Source organism: Falco peregrinus, chromosome 9 (genome assembly GCF_023634155.1).
Source record: "Falco peregrinus isolate bFalPer1 chromosome 9, bFalPer1.pri, whole genome shotgun sequence".
In the NCBI taxonomy this organism is placed as follows: domain Eukaryota; kingdom Metazoa; phylum Chordata; class Aves; order Falconiformes; family Falconidae; genus Falco; species Falco peregrinus.
In genome coordinates, this window is record NC_073729.1 from 8,550,415 (window position 1) to 8,567,740 (window position 17,326).

The following is a 17,326-nucleotide window of genomic DNA, read 5'->3' on the forward strand; positions in this document are numbered from 1 at the left end:
AACAAATCCAGCTCTTTTTTTTTTTTCCCTCCCCTTTTTTCCATCTTGTGATCTTAACCCAGCTGGTGAGGGAGAAAACTCCCATGTGAGGCATGTGGGTGGAGCCCAATTGTGTAAGCTCCATGCTCGCAAAGTGTTTGGCATGGATCCGCTTGCTCGCTTTGTTTTCCATGGCCAGACACAGAGGGAAGCCACATTCAGCACATTAACAGCTGCCACCTGTTGCTCTGTGCTACTTCAGAGGAGCCCTGAGGATGGGGAATCACACTGTGCTCTGGCCCTTGATCTCCATGGAAGTTTGAGATCAGGGGTGTGCATTTGTCCCCACGTTTTTCTTGCTTTTGCAGGCTTTTGCAGGACATGACACAGGTGGGTTTGGGAGTCCAAATGGAGAAGAGGTCTTTGGAGCAACTTGAGCACTGCTTTGGTGCAGGTCCCTAGGAAGAATTTTCAAGCTCCATTTGATGTGGCTCTCCTGAAGACACACTCTTCTTGGTTATTTCACTGTGGTCAGAAATTTTGCTGCCACAGACTACTCTTACAATCTTAAGTACCTCAAGAGTAAGTACAAGGAAGAGTAAGAGAATACAGAGAAATATCTTACTAACCTTGTCCATGACATTTGTAGGACATCCACCAGATTTCTCCTGTCCTCTGTGCAGTAGATGTTAAATCGATCTCCATTCCTATGCATCTTCCTGTACATATGTAACGGGGGGGGGGGGGAAGCATATCACTAATGCAGCTAATTCTCAGTATCTTGAAGCAATTGACACAAGTACATGAATTAACTCATCACTTTATATCACTTGAGGCAAATGTGCTATTTGGAGTACCTCTTGGTAAGAATAAGCAATTTAAGATCCATTAGTGTTTGGAATATTCTGCTTCATTAAAACCACAGTCATCTCTAAATGTAAATGAGTGGAGAGAAGCAGCTATCAACCTCTTGGTTGTACTAGACAAACTTAAAAACTCTTTCTATTGCAGAGTACTGTAAAAGAAAGGTTTTAATAAAAATGCAAGAGAGGCCTTCGGTTTCCAAAAGAGGGTTCTCCTACCTTGGGTTGAAGTTTCTCATTGCTTTCTTAAGTTTTAAAAATGCAATGTGGACTGAGGGAGAGAAAGCAATTCTGGTGTACAGGTTTTAAGCTTTTAATACCAAAAGAGTGTCTGTGTTCCGTTCTGGTACTTGCACACCAAAATTCATTTTCTTTTATGATGGCCACAGTACCCAAAACTATGGGAGAACTGGAATTATTTTTTTAAATAATAAATGCTTATCCTCTGTTTTCATTCAAAATCTCCAAGTGATTCAGGGGCCCCTTTTCCTGGGCTGCATCTGAAGAACTTTATGATCAAATCACTTACATTCACGATACTGTGTTCTTTTACAGTAGGTATTATAAATTATACTTAAAAAAGTGGTTTCATATTTTAATTGGATCTGTGACACTTTATAGTGCACTAAACAAAACATAGATTACAATGATTTATTCAACACTTATGGTAACAGAATAAGGAAAAAATCCTGAAAAACTTCTGGAAAAAAGAATGTTCTTTTTCTCCTCAGTTCAGTCACATTCAAGTGTCAAGAAGTTCCTCAACTTTAAAAAGCTATTTTTGTCTAAGCACTAAAGGTAGGGATGTTGCAGAAGTCACAGGGATTTCTGGAAAAACCAAATGCTTTCACTGTGGTGCCTAATTTAGTCTTAAGTCTTTTCCAAATGTTGAAATACACTTTCAGGGCCACAGACCTTACAATTGATACAAAACTGGAATGTCGGCAGGTAAAGGCTGTCGACTGAATGAGAGATGGGTACTATATCACTACTGAAGAATGTACAGTTGGAACCCAGCTAACAGAGTACAACCTGACTTTCACTCCTCACTGAGGGGCCAATCCAAGTTTTCCTGAAGCCACTGATTTAGGTGAAACTGCCCTCCAGAAAAATAACTGATCAATGCAACAGAGTACAAAAGTGTGTCCATGCAGACAATGTGATGCTACTGGAAGCAATGTACTAGGTGACTGTTGCCATACAACGTTCTTCCCTTGGAAGAAAAATCACATTTCCTGCTTTACACAAATTACACGTGTGGTTTGATAAGACCTCATGTCCTGTTGAAATAGCAACACAATGCCGAGCTGAACTCACTGCTACGTTGGCTGATAGGCTTGTAGACAGGTATGCCAGAAAAAAGCCAGGTGTGCCAGTTCTGACTATGGCCACGAGCATCAAATATATTCCAAGACTACTGTACGTCCATCATACAACTTAGATCAGAGTTAGATTAACTCTGATGTATCAAAAAAATAGTTTCCATAACCAAAGTCACTGGACTCTGGTAAATCAGGATTAGTGTTCTGCAGCTGTAAAGAAGATACTTTATAATTAAGCTTGCACCCTCCAGCAGATCTCAGTTGGAGGTACCAGCAGTCTTTGGCAAAAACTGGTTTGAAATCAGCCTAGCTTCCGGCTGAATAGCTCCGCTGGGGAGGAAGAAAGCCTGTGTGTTTCTATGGCTCCCACACAGCACAAGCTCACTTAGAGTATCTGAAAATGTAGACCTAATACATCTTTATTTCAATGTCTAGTAGTTCAGGGAAGAATAGCAAAGTCCTTTCATGTTGAATAGGTTTGAGGGCGCTTGGTTTTTTATTTCTCTGAAGCTACACAGTGCCTTGCGTCTCCGCATCAGGGCGAGACCGAGGTTTATGCCAGGCATATTCCACAGTAATATTATTTTTAAAGTCACTTCTAATGTTAGTTTATCCTGGCTGATAGAAATGCCCTTCTTTCCCATCTCCATGTTACTACACAACCTGGCCAGCAACAGCTCAAATCTGATAGCACGAAGAAGTTAAATTTAGTCAACTGTTGGCAAAAACTGGCTCATTACTGTGTCCTTCAGGTGACCCATTTCTACAAGCCTTCACTTTGGTGAGCCTAGGTCAGAGCTTCCCGCCCTCCCAGCCACAGAGGAAGAGTGAGCTCCTGACTTGCACCTGCTCATTTTGCCACCAGCATTGCATTCTCACAGGTGTCCACTCTCCCCACTTGCAAACTGACCCACAACTCCAATCCTGAAGTCTGTGCTGCTGTTAGAAATGTGCTGTTGGGACAGGCCGCTGGGCAGCAGCCTGTTGCAGGCAGCTCCTGGCCAGGAAGGATGGCTGGAGCACTGCTGTCAGGGCCACCTGTGTGAGGAACAGAGGCAGAAGAGCCACACATCCATGCTGTGTGTGGGATAAGGTTTTGCGGCACCTGGCTTTGGACTCTTACTTCACCTCCCATTGCACCACCATTTTTGGTGCCAGGCACATTGTGGCAAATTCCAAATTAAAGTGTCCTTCCTATGGCATTTTGACAGCTTCTTGGCCACAAATTTTTGCAGGCTGTGGGCCTGAAATGAGACTAATACAGCAGCTTGCAATTCCTAGAGCCCTTATTTTAGACTCACTCCAAACTCAAGTGGACCTTCTTACTTCATTGCTTCATGCTCAGTTCAGATTTGAAAGAGATCTTGGCAACTCTGAGAGCCATGAAACGTTTTAAAGTGATTAATAAGACTGCACACTTACAGCACAGGATGACTCCTGCAGGACTCTGCCTACGTCTCCTGTAGACATCAGGTAACAATTCATCCAGGTAAAGTAGATAACAAGTGGATTTTTTCATATGCATCCATAACATAGTCTAAACACAGGAATAACAACAAAGTGCTTAATACACAACATTTTCACAACAAAACAGATTAAAAAACACTCTGAAAGAAAACAAACCTATTCATACAAGTCCTCTGCCCAGGTCTCCAAATCACTCTTTTACCTGTCTAAATACACACAACATTAAACTCTTTTCATTTCCCTGTAACGCCTCCCGCTGCCCCAGTGGAACGTACTCTCCCTACCTACTCTCATACTGGAGAGCTCATCTCCTGTAGGGCTCAGTGTGGCTGACACATGAGGATGTGCTTCTCCAGGCAAACTCCTGGGGCTCTGGGTACCAAGCTATCAAAGCCAAATCTCACAGTTGCCTCTAGCGCTATAACCCCTGCCCTCCTGGAGCTGAATGCATGCCAGCCTGTGGTCCGGCAGAGTCCCCAGGCGGTGTCATTGCTGCTGCCCAGGCACAGGAGCGGGATGCTGTTTTCTCACAGATGGCCCGTGTTTGCTGTGTGTAGCCAAGGGACATGTACCACTAAATGGCAGGCTGTTTGGCTGGAGGCTCACAGGCTGGTACAACCTAATCAGGCTGGGTACTGCCACGCATCTGTACAACGTTCCCAAGGATCACAACAGTAGTCCTCAGAAACAGGCCAGCTATTCACTGCTGTGACCAGCTACAGCTGTGCTGACACTTTGCCTTTTCTGCTTTTATGTTGTCAGCATCTTTAATGAGCAAACCCCACTGCTGCTTCCCACACTGCCCGTATAGTTTATAATATTTTTCTTTTTCTAATGCAAAGGTTAGGCATTTCTTTGCTCTAATTTTGGATAAATTTTCTCCTTTGCTTCTCTATGTTTTTTTCAGCAACACAGTGTCAAGGAAGTCTCTAGCCTCTTGGTAATAGTGGTTGCAAAGCTCTCTCTTGTTTCCTTACAGCAGAAAGCTGTCTGTGCTCACACTGGAAAAGACCATATGCTAGGAAATCCACTGTTGCTTTTGTGCCCCATATAGCATTTCTCTTTCTTCCCTTAGGGAAGAGCAGTCACAAAGAGTCCCCTTACTTTGTGTTAGGAAGTGGAAGTGCTTACTGTGATAGCAGCACTGCCTTACTCAAATTGGCCAAGAGACAAAGAACTCTGAGCTAGTTGAACTACTAAGGTTGAAATAGATTTATAAAAATATCTGTCCTTATTTATTCATTTGTACATACATTTCTCATCACCCCCTCGGTAACCTGATATTCCTGCAAGTCTATTCCTTTGTTGCATTTTGGCTTCACTTCCTGTCAAATTATTTCATTTTATTTAGCTTCACCTGTCAAAATACATGAGCTAATACTCTTCATGATGACCTGCCACTGCTTCTTAGTCTCCAGTGACAAGATGCAGCAACCACATGCCTGCAAAGCTTGTGCCATGGAAATCACCTGGGCACCTTTACATACACATAAGCAGAGAAGACAAACCCAGACTGAAATGCCTTGACCAGCTTAGTCTGCACGCAGGTGCTGCCAAACAAGAAACCTCTGCTCACAAATATGGTCCTTCCATATCTTTTGTCTCTGGGTTGCCAGATATTCAATGTGTAGGGTCTAATACAATGACCACCACCATTTCCTGAATTTATCCCTCACCAATTCCAAAACACCCTCTGGGAGAACTTATGTAGGGCTTTTTGGGAGTAGCACAACATTCTGGTATAATGTGTGTTCTGAAATAATTTCTTACTCTATGAATTGACTGCACACTACCTGACTAAAGGCAGCAGCAAAGGAAGGAACTCTCTCTAATACTATGGTATTTATTTTTGTCATTTTTACTGCTGTGATGCTGGGTGTTATAATTTATCTGAGTTCTCACTCAGTGTGCAGAGCTACAATAGCTCCATGCCACCTTGCAGCACAGAAAGTCCTTGTCTGGCTAGTCTAATGGTTGTCCAACAAGTCATTACTTGCACTGGGAGTGGTGAAACACAAAGCCAGAGTACCCTGGGTAAACAGATACGTCTTTCATCTCCCCTGCAGAAGTGGGTGAGTGAGAATTGGTGTTACACAAGACTGTCTTGATGCTGTTCAGAGTGATGAGTTCTACCCTTAATGTTATACCGAGGGAACACATGTGGTGACCAGTGATTGATTACCTTCACAAAGCTCATTTTCACTCAGCAGTGGTGAGTTTCAGAAGGGTGATAATAACGGATATCATTGCCTAAGTTCTCTCTCACATGTTGTCCACTGTCCCATGGAAATCAAGAAGCGTTTACTTCCTCTAAGAGCTTTTGTGGTACTCTGGAAACATTGACATTAAGCGGTAGATACTGTGTACTTACCTATAGGAGCAAAAGTCCGTAATGAGGCTCCTTTAACAACAAAACCCGAAGATGATACAGCAATCAAAGGACTGGAAGAAGGTCTGTAAGGAAATAAGACTGCTTGTAGAAACAAAGCTCTTAGCAGGGATTCAGGACTTCCACAGGACGAGGGATGAACGGGAAGGCTATGTCTACCTGTGAACTCATGTGCTTGAGGAAACAAGAGCTGGAGCTGGAGGCTTCAGAGAAATGCTTGACCGGCCTTGGAGGCACAGGTTACATAAGCTGAATAAGGAAAAAATAGATGCTCACATTACCTGTTAAAATAAAGAAATACCCCTCTTCAGGAGATTTTAGCTGAGATGCTTCCAAGCATGAACCCTTCTTAAAAAGGGAACATATAGATTACCAGAGAGCCAAACGGGGTGAAGGTAATACCTGCCAGTGGCAGTTTGTCAGGAGCGCGCCATCCTCTACAGCAAAAGGCCCAGGAGAGGAGATGGCAATGGCTGATGCAGGTGCATCCTCCTCTTTAAGGGGGTCAAATAAGCAGCTTGCTCCTCCTCATAAGAGGTACCAACCACAGAGGCAATAGTGCTGGGTTAGGGCACTGTTATCGCTCATCCTTTACCGCTTCCATGTAAGAAACGGCAGCTGCTCAACCCCCTGCCCCTGACGCATGCCTGAGCAGCACCTCACAGGGCGCACAGTGTCAGTAGGAAATTGAAGTAATGAGGCTCAATTAAGCAGCTCCCCATACAGTTGTGGATGAACTTGTCCCAGCAAGAGTACCTAGGCCCAGTGGCTCAGCAGGGTGGTTGTGTGATGTGCAGCTGGTTCAAAGCCATTTGTAGAACACTGAATATTCCTCCTCCCTGTGGGACACACTTGCCCTTTTGAGTACCACACACACAGGGTGTAGCCAGGGGGGCCACAAAGACAGAGGATTTTAATGCCACCCCTTCCATTTTTATACATGCCTGTTTACCAAGAAGTAAGAATAGACAAAGGGAGGAAAGGTCCCCACCTTCACAAAAATCAAGAAGGCTTTGGCTGACATAACACTGGCTTGCTTCTGCAATGAAATTTGGGCATCATTTAGCTTTACTTTCATTAGTGTGTATGTAGGACAATACTCACCTTCACTTAGAAGGCCAGCACAAAATTTTTTGTCTTTTCTTCTTCCCAAGTGAGTTTTCAGTGTGGGATTTACATGGTCGCCAGAATTTTTGCAGCCTTTTCCCAACAGTATATTTCTGCAAAAACATACAGATCTGAAAAGATAAAACCATTTATTCCCATTAAGAGTACTTAGGGGGAAAAAAAGAATCAGTCTTGTTTAAATTTAGTATCATTACATTTTGTACTTTTTTTTCCCCACCAAGCCTTTTTTCTCCAGCTGCTCTCATAAGAACGATGCTCCTAAACTTCCAGCCATGATGGAAATGGGAAGCGAGCCTCTGATGTCTCTGATGTCAGGCCACAGAAACTGAACTTACTTCCTTCAGGGAAAGTTGCTGCTTACGGCAATGCATGAGTCACACAGTTGACTTTTGCTGTAACACCATATAAAATTTGCAGAATTGTACACATATAAGCTTGCACTCGGTAATTAGAGGAGCAACGCTGTTCATTGCAGACGACCACTCAGCTGGAGAGCTGCATGGCAAAGTGACCTGGATGTATGGGGTGGGGGACTTTTGGTGTGGGTTTGGGCAGGAGGTGGCTCCTTTGAAAGGTGGCATTCAAAGGCAGAGGTGAGAAGTCTAATTAATTTAAGGATCCCAGGTATTCTGAGAAAGGTTTTTGCTGACTTACAGTAAGACAATGTTTGCATAATTGCCCAAACATGTAGCCTTTGAATAATAATAATATTGCTGTTCTCTGAGATATACTTTATTTTTGGAAGTGACCTGATAAGAGCAGAAACAAAACACTCAATTTCACAGTTACATCGAAACAAAAATAGTTACACAGCACATGCAGAAATTAAAATCTATTACAGGCAATTTTTGCTAAGAAACTAAACATCCCCTCAAGCTAGACAACTTCAACCATTTCAGTTTGGTTTTGTTACGATTGGTTATCCTCTCTGTATCGCTACTTAGGCCTGAGATCTTTTCTTCATGACTGCTCTAATCCCATTCTTTTGCTGTTTTCCATCATGCTAGAAATATTCTAGGTCCTAGACAATGTGGATATTCAACTCATGTAATTAAAATGTAACTACAACAATCTTTTTCATTTTCCTTATCACAAAAAAAAATTACATATTGAATCCTAACAAACTTTATGGACGTGTTTCTCATTTTGAGTCTTATGCAGTATCCACTGGAGACAAATGGGATAATTTCCCATGAATCCAGCAAGCACTGATACAAATAACAGAGCAACAAAACAGCACTCGTAAAAAAATCCTTGTAAAAATTACAAGAATGCAAGTCTCCTTGTCTGAAGACATGCAACTCCTGAATCACTGAGGAATCTACTCATCAGCTTTCAACCTTCCTGATAACACCGCCCAAAGAAAAAGAAGCTTCTTTTCTCCTTTCTAACCATATTTTGAGCTGGCTAGAAAATCATAACTACAACTTACATTTCCATACACGTGTCACCTCCAAGAAAAGCAACACAGAAAATGTCCAGACAAGCCTCTGTAAAGTCCTGTTAAACCATTTGGGGGATCACCTTCAAAGGCTCCCGAGATTTTTTTGTTCTCCCTTGAGGTCTGTAGAATTTTTGCCACCAGTGCCAGAAGGCAGAGAACCTGGCTCAGCCTATCCTTTTTGATACTCTGACTGACCCTATTTGGCCACGGTTCATCAGCAAAGTATTTCTGAAAGGACAACAGAGCATTTGTTCTGATGCTGCAAGTGGGAAAACAAACCTGGATACCACTGTGCTGTGTCTGCCCTCTTTCCTTTAGTGAGTAGTTAGAGCACCATGACAGCACTGCCAAGTCCTGACAGACCTGGAGAGAGTGGCACCAAGCCGTCCACCAGCTAGGGGAGAAGGGTCTGACAGTGAGTTAGAGCTGAAGGGTGTGAGGTAGAGAACATTTGCCTCAAGTGCTGAGCAATCAGGGAAGATAACTACTGTAATTTGTAGCCCTGCACAGCAACCTCCTTGGCTACCTGCAGTTCTCACTGACGCTAAAGTGGCCGCAGTTAATGGGCTTCCACCAAGGGTGGAATTTGCACCTCCTCTCCTCTTATTCTCTTCCTATAAACAACTACAGATGATCCTGTCCTCAGTGCCAGTCTGCAGATACCACTTATGCCATCAACACCATCAAGGGGGAAAAAGTTGCAACAGGTCTGACCTAGTGTTTAGTATGAGGTACACAGTCAGTTGGCTGCTTGACTTGGTTGCACTCCCAATCACCTAGTGGGAAATGAGGGACAGAAAGAAAATACTTCACAATGAATCCTGGCCTTGCTTCTCTCCTTTGCATTCCTCCCCCACCTTTGTTTCACAGCTTTGCTGCCAAAGGCTGAGGAGGAAAAAAAACCCACAGTGCAAATCTAAAAAGCCATTTTTGGTAATGAGTTTTAGTACCAAATTCCCAATCCATGCTTTTCCAGGTGGCTTGTTTTTATCACACACACCATAACCTAGAAGTATCTTACGGTTTCTCTCCTGACAGGTTGGATATTTAAATGCACAACCACTTATACTTTCAAGAATTCAAATCTGCAGTTTCAAAATGGAATTATGCCAATCACCTAGGCCATCTGGCTAAATTTGTTGTTAGGAAGTCATAAATAAGAATGACATGGGGTCACTTGATGCAAAGGCACTGACATTTCATCCATGGTTTATTACTATCCTCTGGTCCAAACTGAAGTGAGCTTATGGTCTCAGCTTAGTGTTCAGTGGACAAACTGTCACAGTTTCCCTCCCCTTACTGTAAAGAATCCATATGCTGCAGAAAGGATTTTATAGACTCAGTTGCGTGGCCCGTACCCTAGCAGCATGCTCACTGATTTCAACAGCACATTTCACACATCTGGAAATGCACCACAGAAATTAATTCTGTGCAACGGTCAAGGAGGGAGCCTGCACAGGCCCTTGCCCTTTCACTTACAAAATCGTAAGATTCAACACCAGGTTAAAGAAAAAGAATTCTCATCATAAAAGCAGGAGTAGGTTGCAGGGCTGTAATACACGAGGACTCTGCAAAACTACCCTGCTCGTGCACACGTGCACACAACGTCTGTATTTTCAATTGCCTCTTGACATAAAGAGTAGTTTTGATCTAGAAAAAAAGCTCAGAACTGGTATGAGGATCTCACTCATCTATTTCTCCTAAGAAATATGTTCTCTTCTGGTCTCCTCAGAGGGATGTGTCTTTGTAGGCAGGATCAGCACTGCCAGAGGAGAGTTGAAAAAAAAAAAAAATCATTTGTGGATTCATGATCATAGTTTCAAGAATCTTGTTGGCTGAGGACTAGCATTAGTCTATTTGTGTATGTGTCTGAGGGAGGGTAGGGTCTCAAAGTAAGTAAAAGGCAGATTCAAGGAAGAAAGTAATCTCTTCTGTGTCCCTAGTAAATAGGACAAGAGATGGGCTTACCTGCAGCTAGAGATGTTAAGGGAACAGTGAAGCTAGAGCAGCACTGAGAAAGAGTGCCTAGAGGAGGTGTGGAGTCCCTGTTGGTGGCAGTGCTTGCAAGGACACTGTTCCTGGGGAGATGCAGGTATGGTTGAGGACAGAGTAAATAACCTCTTGATAGACATTCCAGTCCTGTGACTGACAAAAACGTTCTACTCCCTTCCACCCATTTGCTGGTTTCTGAGATCTTCTAGCCTGCTGCACTGACAGCAGTGACAAAGTATCTTCGTTCTCCCTATCTGGTCTCACGGCAGAGTATGCCAAAAGCAGCAGGGAAAACAGACAGGGAAAATGTAGCCATAGAGCATGAAATGTGGAAAATAAGGATATACTGATGGCATGTGAGCTGTCCCTTGGTCTCCAGGTGAAACACTGGGGCTTGGCAGGCATGCAGAGCCTGCTCTTGGGTCTGCAGGCGTGTGTCTGCCTGACACCAGAACAGCTGTGGGTCATCCGGATAATTCAGTGGTCTCATAACCTTTATGAGCAATTACTCAGCAACATCCAATAATTAAAAACAAATATGCTGCAGGTAACATGGAGAACAGCTGACAGAAGCCAGGAGTAAAGACACCACATAAAAAAATTAACAGAACCGGCTGCCATTAAAATGAGGCAGCCTCCACGTGAACTGTTGGCTGCTGGAGTCACGTTCGTACGGCCAGAACTTTTCTTTTTTAGTGCCCTTTTAAAGCAGCTGAAAATATCCACTAACCCTGAGAACAAACGTATCATTTTAAAGCAGAATAGGCCTGTAAGACTTTTTAACACTTGTTCGTTGATTATATTAATGCCAGAATATATTAAAGAAGTGCAATATAAATTTGATTTTAATTGTTTTGTACACACGCCAGTGAAAAGGAACTGATTGGATACAGTTCACAGGCAGTATGTTAATACGTTATTTTCATATGATGATAGCTTTGCATAATCTTTCTTTTTCCAAGATTTAGAAGAACCTGTTGTTAACCAAAGCACAGGAGAGAGGAAGAATACAATTTACATAAAATCGGCTACCCTACACATTAATTAGTAATGTGGCTGAGCGGAAGGTGTGTTCACTTAGTAGAAAGTACACTTTATAATTTATACACCAGCTGTTTCAGTGCTTTCTAGTCCATTTTCCTCCCTGCCTGCCTCTAATGAAATCGTGTTACTGGAGAATTGACTGGGGTGAATTGAGATTTTAATCCCATTGACGCTTCTCTATGGAAAGGCACACTGGTGGGAACTTTTAATGGAAGGTCTGTAATCAGAAGACACTTGTATTCAGTCCCCCACTATAATGACTCTCATCAAATGTTAAAGCCCAGGCAGTGTGCAGAAGGCTAGAATTTCAAGGTTTTTGACCAACCCCATTTGAGGCATTCCTCTGGGAGTGTGTGATTACTCAAGTTTAGCAGTTTATTGCCTCATCTTTCAATATCCAGTGAAGCACAAAATTCTCATCTAGGTTGCTCTTTTTACTTAAAGAACAGGCCAAAATAGACTGCAGAGCTACTAGCACTGTCATTGAGGTTAATTCTTGCTTCTCAGTTAACAGGAGATCAATGGAAAAGCTTTAAAATATTAGAACACAAATGCTGCTTAGTCTCTAAAAATGCCCAGCAGCCTTTGTAAAAATTCTGGTTCACACCACACGCTTTTCCAATACACCCATGCTCACATTTATTTATTTATTTATTTATTTATTTATTTATTTATTACCAAGTGCTCCTTTAAGGCTAAGAGTAACATTAATTGAGAGGTGGTGCTGTTCAGCAAAGAAGGATGTAAACATGTATTAAAATCCAGCAGAGCGAACAGTTTTCCTATTCCCCAAACTTTGCAGTCAAGAAAAGTAGTCATTAAAAGAGAGGTGGTCAAAAAGCAAGCTGAATTGGGAGTTAATGGGACTCATTATGTCGGCTGCATGTTAGTAATGTCTCCTTCTCTACCAGAAAAACAAGCAGAAATAGACACAGAAAAGCAAAACCCACTTAAACAAATGCCTGTTAAAATCCCTGTGAGGAGAATGCATTTGCTGTGAACAGACACAAACATATCAATTAATACAGTGGAAGCCACTTAAACAAATACATGTTAAAGAAATAAACTGGAAAAATGAAGGAACTTCTGACAAAAGATGCCAAATGCTGTTAAAAGGAATAAATCTATTTAAAAATACAACATATTTTTCAAATGCAGGAACTCGAACTAGAAGGAATAATAGGAAGAATGCCTCTGAAGAATTAATGTTAAATGAAAAAAAAAGTCCTTCCCTTCCTTCTCCTTTTCCTTCCTCCCCAAAAAAGGAATCAAGATGAGGGTTTCTTTAATAAGCATCTCTCTGGCAACTCAATGAATACATTTGAATGACTTTCCTTATTCCCTGTTCCTTTCTTATTGAATTGGTCAGACAAAGGTCTAATTTGGGAGTGTTTTTACTTAAAGGAGCTCTTTCTTTCTGACACTTCTTTTGGGCCAGCATGGGTTCAGGATTTTCTGTTCCTTATGCAATTCACTCCCTCTGCTCCCTTTCTTATTTTACTTATTTCAAAAAATGTTAGGATCCACTTGTTATTAGAGGTTCCTTTTTTATGGCTTCCAATCTGAATAGGTACCTACATTCCCACATTCCCCGCAGAATTCATTGCAGTTACTGTACATGCATTATAATTCATACAGGAAGGATTACAATGCAGCTTTTCATTGGACTATGTTTGTGTGCATTTTTCAGGGCTTATTTCATGTGGACATACGTGTATAGATTTTTCTGTATGCCTGAGTGACTTTCAGAAGGTCTTCTTTTGGACTTTTTCTGCTCAACTTTGGTGGGATTATTTGAGAGCTCGAAGTGTCCAGATTTGAAGGGAACATCCGAATTTCAGACGTCTTTATAGTTTCCACAATAGGTCATGAATACCTTTTGTTGTATCAGCCCTAATTTTTCCAGGCTCTCTCCTGCTTCCTTTTACCAGCTTCCTGTCCACTCCCTGTACAGTTTTCTCACCCTCCAACCCGGCAAGTCAACCTCTGTTCCCAACAAGTTTTCTACTGGTGTCTCTCAGAAGTACCAATCTGTGCATCAATGATCTGCATGCTTCACAGACATCCATTAATTTATTTCCTCAGCACCTATATTAAGCATGTAATATTACATCAGACTGGCAGAGGGAAAGCTGAAACAGAGACAAGCAACCAAGTCACCCAAGGGCACTCAGAAAATCTGCTCCAGAGCCAGAAATCCCATCCAGACTTCTACTTCTTAAACCCAGCTATTACTGAATAAGTTTCATGTGGTCCTAATCCACCAAAAAGAGCAAGATACAAATTCAGACATTTTGAAGTTGTGCCTAACTACATAATACTGACATTTTACTATGTGAGCTATCTTTTCTAGCTCTCTGGAAGTAAACAAGCTTAGCAACTAATAAATAAAGCCATTAAAAGCTGATTAAATTTGAGCAAACGTGACAGATTCTTTCTGTAAAGGGCAAGGAGACTCCTGAGTGCAGACGATCACTCCACTCACTCCATACTCACCTTTTTTATCGATGCTAACCTAGCTACGAACTCTCCATTTTGAAGAGGACACACCAAAGAAAATGTGGAGATAGCTGTGAGATAAGAGTTGGTGAAAGGGGGGAGAAAAAGATGCATCAACATAATAAAATAACTGGCTGGGCTGTAGCATTGCTGGAAAAGACTGAAAGGAGCCCTGGACCATGAACAGATCAAGGCATGAGTTGTTACCAAAACGAAAGACGCAGTAGTTCGTAATGTGTAAATAGAGTTGTCACATAAGAATGGAAAGGGAGAAAGAAAATACATTCCAGTAAAAACCCCAGGGATAGAAAGTATACCTGATCCTTCAGGCGTTCCCAGCACCACCTTTCTAGAATGCTTAGAGCATCTTTTTTGCCCTTAAGGTATTCAAATAGCCACATGTTGGTTAGGGACATTCTGTATCACTAGCCTAAAACTACAGAAAGAGTGAAGAACCTTGTTTTCTGGTTAGAATACAATTACAGGCATCTGCTGCTTCCAGTATTTCTGTAGTGCCTCCTAAATAAGTCAGTCACAGATCAATCTGACCCTGTACTTTTTATAAAAGATCAAAAGCTATAGACCCAAATAATTTGAAAAGAAGACAACCTCAAATTTCTGTTTTGATCTACTTGGGTTTCTTCACTCTCTTTTTCAGGTGGTTACTTCTTGAAAATGTGGAGTGTGGCAAACTGCCGCTGTAGTAAAGACAACAAAACTCCAAACATGGTGGAGACAGGATATAAAGAAATACTTGCATGACAAAAATGTGCCTGTCTTTAAAGTTGGTTCTTCTGACTGGCTACTAAGGCATGACTGCCTATGTGCTATTTGAGCTGTGAAATACAGCAAAGAGGGTCATAAGAATAGCAAGACCTTCTACTTCTAACAAAAATATTGCTGTTTATAGCAGGGAAGCCCTCTTAAATACATTTGCACAGCACTTAGCACAATGAGCCCCGGTCTTCAGTGATACAATGATAATAACTGTCAATAACACTGTTTATGGACATTTTCTTTTTTCAACAACATAAGGGTGCTTTTCTAATCCACAAAGGCTATAAACTTGAACTATCACACTATTTCTAAGGGCAGAAGTGAGACCAGAGATCAGGCAGATGAAGCGTGTCTTTTGTGATTTATCTGTTCACTGCCACCACCTTCCTTCTGCAGTGAAACCATGATGATCAGTGCTTAACTCAAATGTAAATAAGTATAACATCTTCTGCAGGCCAAAGCAATAATCCCATTCAGACTGACATAAAAATGGACAGGACTAGGAAGTATAAGCCATCTACACTTCCTATATAAGGTAGCTATAAGATAATTTAATAGGAAAGGTACAACATTTGCTCTGTAAAAAATCAACATGGACTAGACAAAACCACAAACATCTAGGTAGGAAACAAGCCCACGTGAGTCCCAGGGGGTAGACTTGCCAGCTCAGTATGGCATAGGTCCTTCCCCTCCCCAGACTAGAGCTATATGTCCATGGCATTCATTAATTTCTTGGCCTCTGTTAATGTCTAACAGCTTAACACACTGTATGCTTTTTCCTCAGGACAGCCTGCCTTCAACAACATGGTTCTAAGGAAAGGAAAAAAAAAATAATCAAAACCTAGTACTGCCGTTCAGACAGAAAAGAAAAAACAAGTCAGCAGACAGAAAAAAGAAATGTCATTGAAATTTTGTTGTGTTGAATCACTTAAATGAGATCATAAGCTACTATAATATATTGATTTTTTTGCATTTCCTGGGAGGATGCCATTTGAAGGAGACAAGGTGCTTTATATTTGCTTTTAGGCATTATTTAACACCAAGTTTTACTCTTCTATGTAAAGATTCAGTTGTGTGCCAGGAACTTGATGAGTGTAATTTTATCATATCCACAGGGGTATAACATGGTCATAGAGCTCAGAGCTCTATAATATGCAAGTTCTTTTACAAATTCCTGTGACCTACAAAAAACACTTTTGTATGTAAGTACCTTCAATAGATTAATCTAGCTTCCCTTAATATTTTATGACCATGCATGTTTAACAGGGAAGATGCTTATAGTGGCAGTATTTTATACCCTTTAATTATGTGGTAAATATTCAAAATACAATTCCATGGTTTCTTACAGGAAACAGTAATAGCAGTGGTAGTTACAGAAGTGAAAGAAGACAGGAACAGGTTATTCATGCCCCACACAGAGGAGAAGACAGGGCATAGAAAGAAACAGTTTTCTTTGAACTTTCTATTAATAAATGTGTCCACGCAAGTCTACTACGTAGAATAGCAAGTTTCTACTATTCCAGCTATATCAGACTCTTCCCCAGGAGTTTCAGTAGCAAAACCCTCCCTTTTCTGCAATAGCATTACTCCTTTACGGTTTGGTTTGCTTTCAGCAAAAGGTAGTTGTTTACCTGAGCAAGCCAGCCAAAAGAGGATAAAATGCATGTGTTGTTATTTTCCACATGAATCACTGACACGGTGACTTAATTTTCAAAGAGGATGGAAAAACAACGCTACAGGATTGATGTAAATCTAGAAAGATGGGCAAAGGAATACACATTTGCAAAGACCTAATGAACAGCTCTTCTGCAGATAGTGACTAAGTGTAGGAAATGGCTAATGTTTTGGATCAAACGATCTACAATCATGAATTCACAGTAAAAAGGAGATTTTTGCACCACTCAGCTGGTAGACTATAGGACAGATAACTTGCAGAAAGGTGCATTTTCCCCACGAATACTCAGTACTCCAAAATACATTAAATTTCTTGTTGTTTTTGGGAAAAAAACACTGAAAGACTTTGGTTTTTTGAAAATTTTGGCAAAACGGTAAGTAGAATTCTACCTCAAAGGTAAAAGTAAAATGAAATGAAAAAAATTAATACACAGCACCTCTTAAGCCAAGGGTAATATATAGCATTTGCTAAAAAAAAAAAAAAATAAAAAAAATTAAATAATAAAAATTTAAAAATATTTTTAAAAAATTAAAAGGTATAAAAAGAAAGAAAGAAAGATTGTGTAGGCTGGGATAAATCATGACCTAGTACAAAGAGGCCCCACTGTTTTTTGAGGTACCTCCCCCGCACTGGTATCAGTATCAGCTGGGAGCGATGCAAATCACTGACAGAGTCTTTTGGGTTCCAGCCCCACGGCGAGACCCACTTGCAGGATCCACTTGTGGCAGCGTCCAGTAGAAAATCTGG

General features: G+C 41.3%; 1 long non-coding RNA gene across 3 annotated transcripts in view; it reads right to left on the bottom strand.

Annotated features, from left to right (window-relative positions):
• Positions 1–3,604: 3,604 nt before the first annotated feature.
• LOC114010500 (uncharacterized) overlaps positions 3,605–17,326 on the bottom strand; it is a 239,419-nt gene continuing 225,697 nt past the window's right edge. For all 3 annotated transcript variants that reach the window (XR_008748842.1, XR_003551936.2, XR_003551935.2), the window contains 4 exons: positions 7,125–7,258; positions 6,180–6,269; positions 6,003–6,085; positions 3,605–3,701 (listed from right to left, as the gene is read on the bottom strand). This is a non-coding gene — a long non-coding RNA (uncharacterized LOC114010500). The remainder of the gene's footprint in view (positions 3,702–6,002; positions 6,086–6,179; positions 6,270–7,124; positions 7,259–17,326) is intronic.